Here is a 10,608-nt window from a genome sequence, read left to right as displayed (position 1 = left end):
TATTAATATTAATATATTTAATAAAATTCAGTATTAACTATAATAAGTTATATTTTATAACCATTACATAATTATATTTACCAACAGCTATTGATTTCATATAGTTTTCTTAACCGTATTTCAAAACTAACTTTCTAGTCCTACTTAAACCATTTTTTTCTTAGGTTCTGCTTTGTTTTTTAATAGAAATGAGTATTTTTTTTTTACTTTCGACATCTATTGAAATTATCTTATAGGTTTTCCTTTAGAATTATTGGTGTTATAGTAGCAATTAATTTTTTAATATTTAAAGCAAAAATTCAGGCATAATTAATAAACGAAATGAACACAGTTTAAGTGTATAGTTGGATGCATTATGACAAATGCATAGATTTTTATACCCATTACACATTAAGCCTTTGTATATAATCCCCACTGTCATCACAGCATCAGCAAACCAGAGATCTACTCTTAAAGATCCTATGAATGGAATCACACTATATGTACTGTCTTGTGAATGTCTTCTCTCTGTCCACATAATGCTAATGAGATTCATCCATGCAGTCACATGCATTGGTAGTTCATTCTTTTTCAGTACAAAGCGTTATTCCACAATCTGCTTATTAACTCTCCTGCTGATAAACATTAGGGTTATTTACTGTCTTTGACTATATTGTGTAAAGCTTTCTATGCAGCGTCTTGTTCAAGTCCTTGTGTGGAATCACATGGCTATAGAGCAGGCATATGTTTAACCTTTCAAGAAATGGATTAATCTTTCAAAAGTAATTGTACCACTTTATACTCCCACAAGCAATGTATGAACGTTCCAGTGGCTCCACTTCCTAGCCAACACTTGGGATTGATAGTTGTTTTAATTTTAGGCATTCAAATGGGCATAAATAATAAAATAAACAATAAAACATTATTATTTAAATAATATATTTAGATAAACAACATATTTCAACATAATATTTAATATTATTTTAAAATAATAATTGAGGCTCATAAAATTAGGTAGAATGATAACAATTCTAGTAGTAGAAGGGCTTCAGTTTTTATTGATTTATGAGATAAAATCTAGATCCTTGTATATAAACTGTAGATGGAACACATCAAGCCTTAAGTTCAAGTAAACTGTCAGTCACCAGTGTAAAAAAAAAATGCGACTATGTATTGTGTTGTAGAATCTATGGCATCCTTTATAATAGTTGCAAACCTGTATTCATTTCAAGTTCTCATACTACAGCCCAAAGCGTCCTAAGAGAAATTTTTGTGACCCCATTACTTTCCACTCCCAAAGGATATTTGCTAAAATGATAATGATGATGATTAGGATGAGGATGATGTGAACTTAACAACTTTAGATTGACTTAATCTAAAAGTATTTCATAGTATTATTGTACGGATTTGGCCAGAGCAAACTTTCATTTTGCTTCCCAGTAGTCTTCAGCAATTCAGAATATAGGATAGACTGTTGCCCAGATAGGTTGTAGTTAAGGATGATTTAAATCTTTGTAACATCTGATTGTATGAAATTAAATAAAAGCTTCCCCCAGACCCTAAAAGATCATTTTAGTAAACAGTGTAACTTTGGTGTCAGAGAACAAATTATAATTCCATAATCTCTCTCCCGAGTTAGGTGAATAACCACGTTTGTGGTGTAGAGAATGGAAAGATTACTTTCAATCTAGTCTGAAGAAACTCTGCTCTAAAACCTATTAAGCAAAAGTAAAATAAATTAAGAATTGATTATCATTCATTCAATAAAGCTGGTGTATAATTAGCAATCTACCTGAAATTTCCCCCAGGCGTATTCTATGTGTTGCTGTTAGCCTTATAAAAGTGCTACAATAAAGGACGCTGAAAAGAAATTTTCTTCCTTCCTTTAGGCATCTACCCCGGGAGAAGGAGCCCAATGAGAAGTCATCTCTGAAGCTCAAATTTCGTAAGGATGAAGCTTCAGGAGAGGCCTTATCAATCTGATAACAAACTTTTCTCATCAAGTTAGTTTCATTTAACGGAAGTTTTAAATATGGAAAGTTCAGAAGGTTATTAAAATCGGTTCCAGCTATCTAAGATACATGCACAACCACACACACATACACACACACACACACACACACACACACACACACACGGTAGAGATAAATATGTTCGAAAATCCAGCTCAATGTTACTAGAAAATTTGATCAGAATCTGGTGAAATAAATAGTAAACTTACTAAAAATGCCAAATATCCCAGAAGTTGCTTCTTTAACATTTGATCAAAACTCTGTTCAGTCAATTTTGCTTCTTTCAAAATACTCTGCCGAAAAGCCAAAGGACAAATGGGGCTGGTACCTTCAATATAGAGAATTCCAAATAAGATTAGACCCCAGAAGGCTTAGTGTGGCTTTCTAGGACTCTTACTATTAGGCAGTAACCTGTCATTCACCTCTGTTTCCCAGATTCACCTGTTGTACCTTATAACTTCAATATAAATTCCAACAATGTATTGTACTAAAAAAATTATTTCTCAATTTGTTTGCTCATACTATTGATTTTTTTTCCTGGAATCTAAATAATTGTGAATTAACTATGATAGCAGTATGCACAAACAGTAAGTGAAATCAGACCTATTAATTCTGAGAGGAAGGAGGTGCCAGGATTTTCACAGAAGAAAAGACTAAGGCCAGGCGCGGTGGCTCACATCTGTAATCCCAGAACTTTGGGAGGCTGAGGCAGGTGGATCACGAGGTCAGGAGTTCAAGACCAGCCAGACCAACATGGTGAAACCCCGTCTCTACCAAAACAAACAAACAAACAAACAAACAAACAAAAATTACACGACTGTAATCCCAGCTACTCAGGAAGCTGAGGCAGGAGAATCGCTTAAACCCAGAAGGCGGAGGTTGCAGTGAGCCGAGATTGTGCCACTGCACTCCAGCTTGGGTGACAGAGCAAGACTTCATCAAAAAAAAAAAAAAAAAAAAAAAAAAAAAGCAAAGCACTAAATCTCGTATGTGAAACACGAGTAGATTTTCCTGCCAGAAGCAATAAAACGAGAGCTAAAATAATTTCATGAAGCAAAATATTCAAAGAAGATGAAGAATGAATAAAGACAATTGAATTGGTAATTCATAAGCCAAGCTTCAGTAAGTGGTAGGATAGAAGCTGATTTTTAAGTATAAAATGAGCAAATTATGCTGAATAAAGAAAATTATTTAAAATTTGTCAAGAAATAACTAGACCCAGGGAAGACAATTTTCATTTTAAGGCTTAATAATGTTTGCAGACTGAAGGAAAAGATTCAGTGGAGGATGAGAGACCTTAGCGGGGGATTAAAATAGTGGAGCATTTTTGTGGCAATGCCATGCAATAAGGAGACAGCATTGGAAAGAAGAGAGACATTTGTTCCTCCTAAGTAGGAAGCAAAAAGTAGAAATTTGTAAAGAAAAAAAATATTGGGAGATAAAGAAGAATCACAGGTGTAATCCTTAACATCCTAAATCAAAATTATTGTTTTATGTGTTTCTCCTTCCAGAAATGAAATTTTTAACAGACCATCTTTGACTTAATATCCTTCTATCTCCAGCACCTGGCTTATGGCAGGTCTCTCAATACTTAATTATGATATGGATCTATGGAAGTACAATAATTCTTGTAATATGAATCACTATTCCTGAAGTTGGAGTATATTGGCTCATCTCGGAATAGGGAAATTGACAGTTAGTTGAGATACCATTGGAACACCTGCTGAAAGAAACGTGATAATGATTCAAAGGGAGGGGGAAAAAAAAAAACCACAAGTGAGGAATGACCAGAATAACATTAACTTGAAGTGGATGTAGTCAGCATATTTTTGAAAATGTTTTAAATCAACAACTTCTATTTGGAGAGCAGATGTAATTACACCAGACAGCAGGGATAATAAATAAATGTCAATGCAGTCACAGTGGTGTGGCCAGAGTATCAGTGTCTCCGTTGCTATGGGCAGCTGGCAATGAAGAAAAATGAAAGCAGAATTAGGCTTCGAGTTAGAGAATAACAGAATAATAGATGTTAGGATTTAGACAGAAAAAAACAGGCTTTCTGGAGTTATGGAAGTGGGAGACACGATGCAAGTTAAAAAGAACTGCTCTTCTTGTAATTCCTCATTTTCAAGGAGAGGAAATGTCAGCATTCAAAATTGCAGAGAATGAGAAAACAAATGTGATGATTTTGATCAGGGTTATATTTATGCTGGTGAGTGACAGATGAAATGAAGAGTCCTTGGCATCATAGGAGTTGAGGGACTCTGAGCCAGAGTGCTAAGAGGACCATCTACTTAAATGATGGAGTTCATAATAAGATTAGAGTGGAGAAAAATTACGAAGCAAGTACTCAGAAAATGAGAATGTTAGGAGGTTATAGGTTGATGGCTTTATGGATGGAGAGAATATACGTTATGACAAACATTATTTAAAAAGTGGGTGGTGGAAGACAAGTTGCCTGAAATTGGCAGCTGTGAGTAATTAATCTTTAACACCTCTTCCTTACTTAAGTAGAAAAAGGGCCTCCATCAAAATGGCAGCGAGAATTTTATCTATCAGAGACAATGCACTTTCAGCTGCGGATGAGACATGGAAAATATTCCACACAAAATGTGGTCAAGAAAAGGAGTAATAGTACTTATTTTTTCTAATTGATTACATAATATTAATATACATTCTCTGTAAATATTCATATTGATCATGGGAGATGTAATCAAAATATATAATATTGATAACTGAATTGAAATTAATATATTTTTCTAAAAAAAAATCAGATTATAGGTGATGAACCAATATTGGCTAGGTGAAAATTGTCTAGGTTTTACAACTAGAAATGCTTCCGCTCAAACACTTATCAAAATCACAGGTGTATTTTGGGCTGCTACATTTACCAAATGAAAACAGGATACTGACATTCATACACACAAACATGCAAGCATATGTTGAAATTTTCATTCCAGATGTCTATAAAAAAGAACAGATAATATGAAGTTCATTACCTGTTTCAAGTTACCTCTGAGATTCCTTAAGCTGAAGACAAACATGCTATTAAAAAGAGTCCATAAACAGGGCATAAGAAATCTAATCCTTTCGTAAAGAGTGCGGTTATTTTTGATAACAATTATTATCAAAAATATTATTTTTACTTCTAAAATTAGTACTAATTACATCTCAAGAGTTTTTGTTTCTCTGATACCCAGGATTTAAAATTATTTCAAGAAAGCTATGATTACTTAGTGTCTGTAGAATCTTTGTTGTTCAGTGATTTAAAGTATTTGAAAAAAAGGAAAAAACATATTCGCTTAGAAGTGATCTATATTTTATAGAAAATTACCTATTTGTGTAAATACAGGAAAACAGCTCTAACATTAAAATATGTGCATCAATTGGATTCAGAGTGTTGCATGAGGTTTAAATATTAAAGAAGTATTTATAACATTTGAAGAAACAAAATTAACAAGAAAAGTGAAACCAAAATATTAAAATAAAAGTAGTATTCCTTATTAGAAAATAAGAAAAAATACAATTATGTATTATAAGACTAAAGTTATTACTTTGATCTTTTATTTAAGTGGTTATTCAACGTGTTTAGTTTCAAAATACATCTTCTAGTTCACTTTTGTGAGCTATTGTTCAAATTTCAATTTGGTTTCTAAATCCCCTGCATTGGAGTCCGAGTTCCCCCAGTCACAGTTGTATGTGACTCAGGTTACAGGACTCTGCCCCGCAGTCTTCTCATCATGGACTGGAGAGAGAAAGGAAAATTACTTCACTGCCACAGAGGCTGGTGGAATTCAGAGTTCTAGGCACATGTCCATAGGGAAATGGCATTTACACATTAATGCTGGTCAGAAATGAATGGCAGAGTAGCACCCACAGGCTTCAGTAGGTAGCGGTGCCTCCTGATACTGGGATGGGGCGGATAATGGGCTTCTGCCCATATCTCTGCAGAGGTGGTGAGACTGCCTCAATACCATGGAAGAGGGAGATGGAAGTCTGAGCTGTGTACATAAGCTCCACTGGGGAGAGGTACATCCCAGTTACTGCAGAAGAAGGGAGAAAGTCAGAGGGGTCATAGTCTCTATGGGGAAGGAAGGTCATCTCATTCCTGCAGAAGGTGGGTGGATGTGAGTTCCACCCACGACCTCCATGGTGGGGGGTGCTTACTCCAGGAAGACACCTCCTTACTCCAGGAAGACGCCTCCTTACTCCAGGAAGACACCTCCTTACTCCAGGAAGACACCTCCTTACTCCAGGAAGATGGTGGAAGACAGGGCTCTATCCCCACTCCCACAGTTATAGCACTCATTGAGGTGGAGATAGAACACATTTTTTTTTCATAGTATTCCTCTTGAAGACAGATAAGTATGGTTAAAAGATTTCTGCTATGCTGGGTTACCCTTCCTCCTGGTACTTTCACTAGAGACAGATGATAGAGAAGAGAAAGAGTGGGAGGGGGGGAACGATATAGACTACAAAGAAAAATAGAAAGGTGACTAATTCCTGATAATATTAGATGAGGTTATTTATTAGGATCTTCTTTACATATTTACTACAAGGTATAATTGACAAAAGGTAAAGATCATTTGTAATGAGAAACTACCTACCGCTTGTATAATACAGTGTCTGTACTTTCACTATTGGCTTCTCTATTTAACATTATGTGGTTCTAAATAATCTTTCAAAACACATACTAACCTGTTTCTCTGTAATATCATCTCATAGACTACAGCATCCTTTGCTGGTTTAAGGATAAGTTAAGCATTTAAAAAATCTATTTATATCAATTTATATGAGAATGAAGGCAGGAAGACAGAGCTTGGAACATTATCTACAAACTATTAGTGTCCTATATTATCATGGTCAGAATGTTTATGTCCTCCCCCAAATGTATATGTTGAAACCTAATTCTAAATGTGATGGGGTTTAGGGAGGTGATTGGGTTATAAAGGTAGCAACTGTCATGAATGGAATGAGTGCCTTTATATGGGGCTGAAGATACCAGAGTTCTTCCCTTCTACTCTGTCAGGAGATAGCAACAAGCTGGCTGTCTGCAATCCAGAAGAAGGCCTTCACCAAAACCCAACCATGCTGGCATTCTAATCTTGAACTTCCATCCTCCAGAACTGTGACAAATAAATTCCTAGTATTCATAGGTCACCCAGTCTACGGCATTTTGTCATAGCAGTCCAAACTGACTAAAACAACCACGAAGGCAGAAAATGCTAGTTTTCTACTAAATGATCATAAAGAATTGAATAAGTGATTAAAAAAAAAAAAAAAGAAGTGAGAGACAGTGAGCTGTCTGTAAATTTCCATACCCCCTTCCTCCATAGTAATAAAATTGTTTAGCCCTACACACAGATACAGGGAAATAAAAAATACTTTCCAAACCCTCTTTGCACTTGGGCATGGCCAAGTGACTCCCACTTGCACTAGGAAGTGGGTAATGGGTATGGAAATGCATTCCAGGAGATGCCCTTTGATAAGGTGTGCCATCCTTTTTTCCTCTTCCTCCTCTCACTTGTTCATATTGAACCCTGAAGGGGCAGTACAGCATCTCGGGAAGTAGCAGAGTCACCATATAGACAAGTAGAGAAAACGTTTGACTTTGCAGAGTGGGGCTGTATTGACTGCTTGACATTTTAAAAAGAGAGAAAAAATGAACTTCTATCATGTTAATTCCACTCATATTTGGGATCGTCTCATGCTTAAACTCATAGCCTAACTAATACAGAAAGGAAGAGAGCATGGTGAAGTATAACATTTCTTATAGCTTCAGCCCAGTCTATTCACATGAACAGTTGGTAAGTCTATTGAATCATTTCACACCAAGTCACAGAAAAAAAAGTGGTTTTCAATTGTTGTGTGGCAGCAGGGAGAGGTGGTCAGGGGGACATGTCACTTACTAACACTTCACTTGTTTTACTAGTATTTAAAAAATGTGTCCACATATTTGATCCAATAGTGTATTTGAAGGACAGTTAAATAATCAATATGTGAAATTCATCATATCTTCTTGAGCATCTTACATAACTCTAATACTTTGAAAATGGCTAAATGTGAGTGAACTGATACAAAGGATTATCTTTTCTTAAATTAGATAAGCGATGATCCTAAGATGATCAATATATGTCAGCACGGCTATTTCAAGCAAATTGTTTATATTGGTAAAAAGTTCAGACCTAAACCCAGATTGAACTGTTAAATATTATTGAAATAATAAATGAAGAAATTCATCACTTAATGAATTTTATAACAAATAAAGGAAAGTATTTTGCTTAATGGGTCTACTAAGTAAAATCCCACAGAAAGCTACATGTGACCTTGACGTATAATATCTGTTTATGGTAAAGAGAATGTAATAAATTAAAATTTGATATGACTATATTCATGTTTTTTATACATTTATGAAATAAATAGTAAAAAACTAAATTTAAAACCATATTTCTAAAGTTAGATTTTTTAGTATTAAGTGTTGTCATGATACAATAAAGCTTCAGTCAGTTTGATTTTTAAGTAGGTGTGAAAATTTAATATTATAAATTCATATTGGAATGAATTATTTATCCCCAGGTGATCACACTCACACTGAAAAAAGAAGTTTTACTGTAACATGGAATTACTTATTATTTTCTTCCAAATATGTTATAGGCATATTTGGCATGTTTCAAAGTTATGTTTAATAAAGAAAATGCATGTTTCTATATATGCTGTTGTGAATACAAAGTGCCTCAAAACTTACTGGCTTAAGACAACATCTCTATTTCCTAATGTTCCAATGTGTCAGGAACATAAGAAGGAATCAGCTGGACAGCTGCACCCTGTAGTGTTAGCACCATTTACTCTCTCTCTTTGCTGCACTGGAAGGTACAAAAAGTTCACTCACATGTCTGGAGCCCATGTACTCCTTCATGTGTTCTCTTCCTCGCCATCTGGGAAAATTGGGCTTCCTCACAAAATGGTGGTCACCTGGATTTCTTACATGACATCTGGCTTCCAAAAGGGAGTGTACCAACATAGGTGACACAAGAAGCTGCAAGCATCTTTAGGCCCAACCTTGAGAGGTACACAATGTCACTTCTGACCATTATATTGGTCAAAGTCAGTCTTTGGGTCTGTCCATATTCAAGGGGAATAGAAACCCCTTCTTTCAATGAAAAGGGGCAAAGAATTTGTGGCCATCTTTAATCCATTATGCTGTTTAGGCTATGTTTCTGATATGAAGTTAAACATATAAAGAAGCTACTACATATATTCATAAATTAGAAAATGGAGAGGAAAAGGACCTTTCATTATAAAATTATCTTGCCAATTTCTAGGCTCCTTTAAAACTATTGTCTATGAATGATATGAAAATTTCAGAAAAGCTGCTATTAGAATTTGAAGAGAATGCTGTAAGTATATGGTTTAAACAGTGTATTCCTACCAAAATGTCTTAAAAAGTGACAAGAGTGAGGAAGTTTATTAAACTAAGAGGAAAGAAAAGCCTTAAAATAGATTGGCCGGTTTCTTCATTCATGCGATTATTTTTTCATTATTCATTCACCAACACATATTTCTTGATGTGTTGTGAGCCCAGGGATTTTGTTAGGCAAGGAGGCTGTAACAATGAGGAGAAAAATATTGTTTTCTTTTCTTCACTGTGCTTACAACTTAATGTTACAAATTACGCTAGTGCTTAAGATTATTCAGCTGAAGTTTTGATAATGTAAAATAACAAAATTCTTTGTATAATCTGTAAATGAATTATATGTGAAAATCATTATATAAAACAATAAAATACAAATTCCTGGATGCATTTAGTTATTCAATCAAATAAGCATAATTTAAAGTGTGTGTTTTTTTTTTTATATCCCTAGTCCATCCTAAAACTTTAGGCCAATGCGTAAACCATGTTTTAACAAAAACAGATGCCTCCCAGCACACAGGACAACTACAGCTGCTCTGTAGCTCCACATGGGACTGTCTTCTCTTTGCTTACGGGCCCATCCCCAGTTCCAAGAAAACATGAGCTTCTTAAAACAAAGTTGAAAAATCTAGTGGCTTTCGAGTCAGCTGGCAGTGTTTCTGCATTTTTAAGCAGGCTTGGATATCGGGGGCAGCTTAGTGTTCACTCTGTAACTGACCTCACTGAGCCAAGTTCAGCGTGGTGTGAGTTATCAAACCTGACAGCCTTTTGGCAAGCCTTTGAAGGCTCTCAGGCCAGACTCCCTTCCAAGCTCAGCTGGGATCAATTAGGATAAATAATAGTTCTTGCAATTGTTAGTTTCTACCATGCTTTTTAAAATTATTTAGTGTGCAATAATGCAATTTATGGCTTACCTGTGCCATGCTATCCATTCAAAACAAAATAAGATCAAATTGAAAGGTTAAAATGTCCTGAGAGTTGCAGAACAACACGGTGAGGGAAAAGTACCAGAGAGGCCAGTATTTTGACCATTCTTTCCTCTCCACATTTATCTAAAACATAAGTAAACATAAATACAAAACTATAATATTTCTTCAAAATCTGGATTCTCACCCTAACAGCAATATTTTGACAGTCTGGTTAAAACATAAACCATAAATACACACACACGTACACACACACACGCACAAACACAATCAAGGGCTT

The sequence above is a fragment of the Rhinopithecus bieti genome, unplaced genomic scaffold, assembly GCF_001698545.2.
Source record: "Rhinopithecus bieti isolate Rb0 unplaced genomic scaffold, ASM169854v2 scaffold_1295, whole genome shotgun sequence".
Lineage (NCBI taxonomy): Eukaryota > Metazoa > Chordata > Mammalia > Primates > Cercopithecidae > Rhinopithecus > Rhinopithecus bieti.
This window is presented reverse-complemented; position numbering follows the sequence as displayed.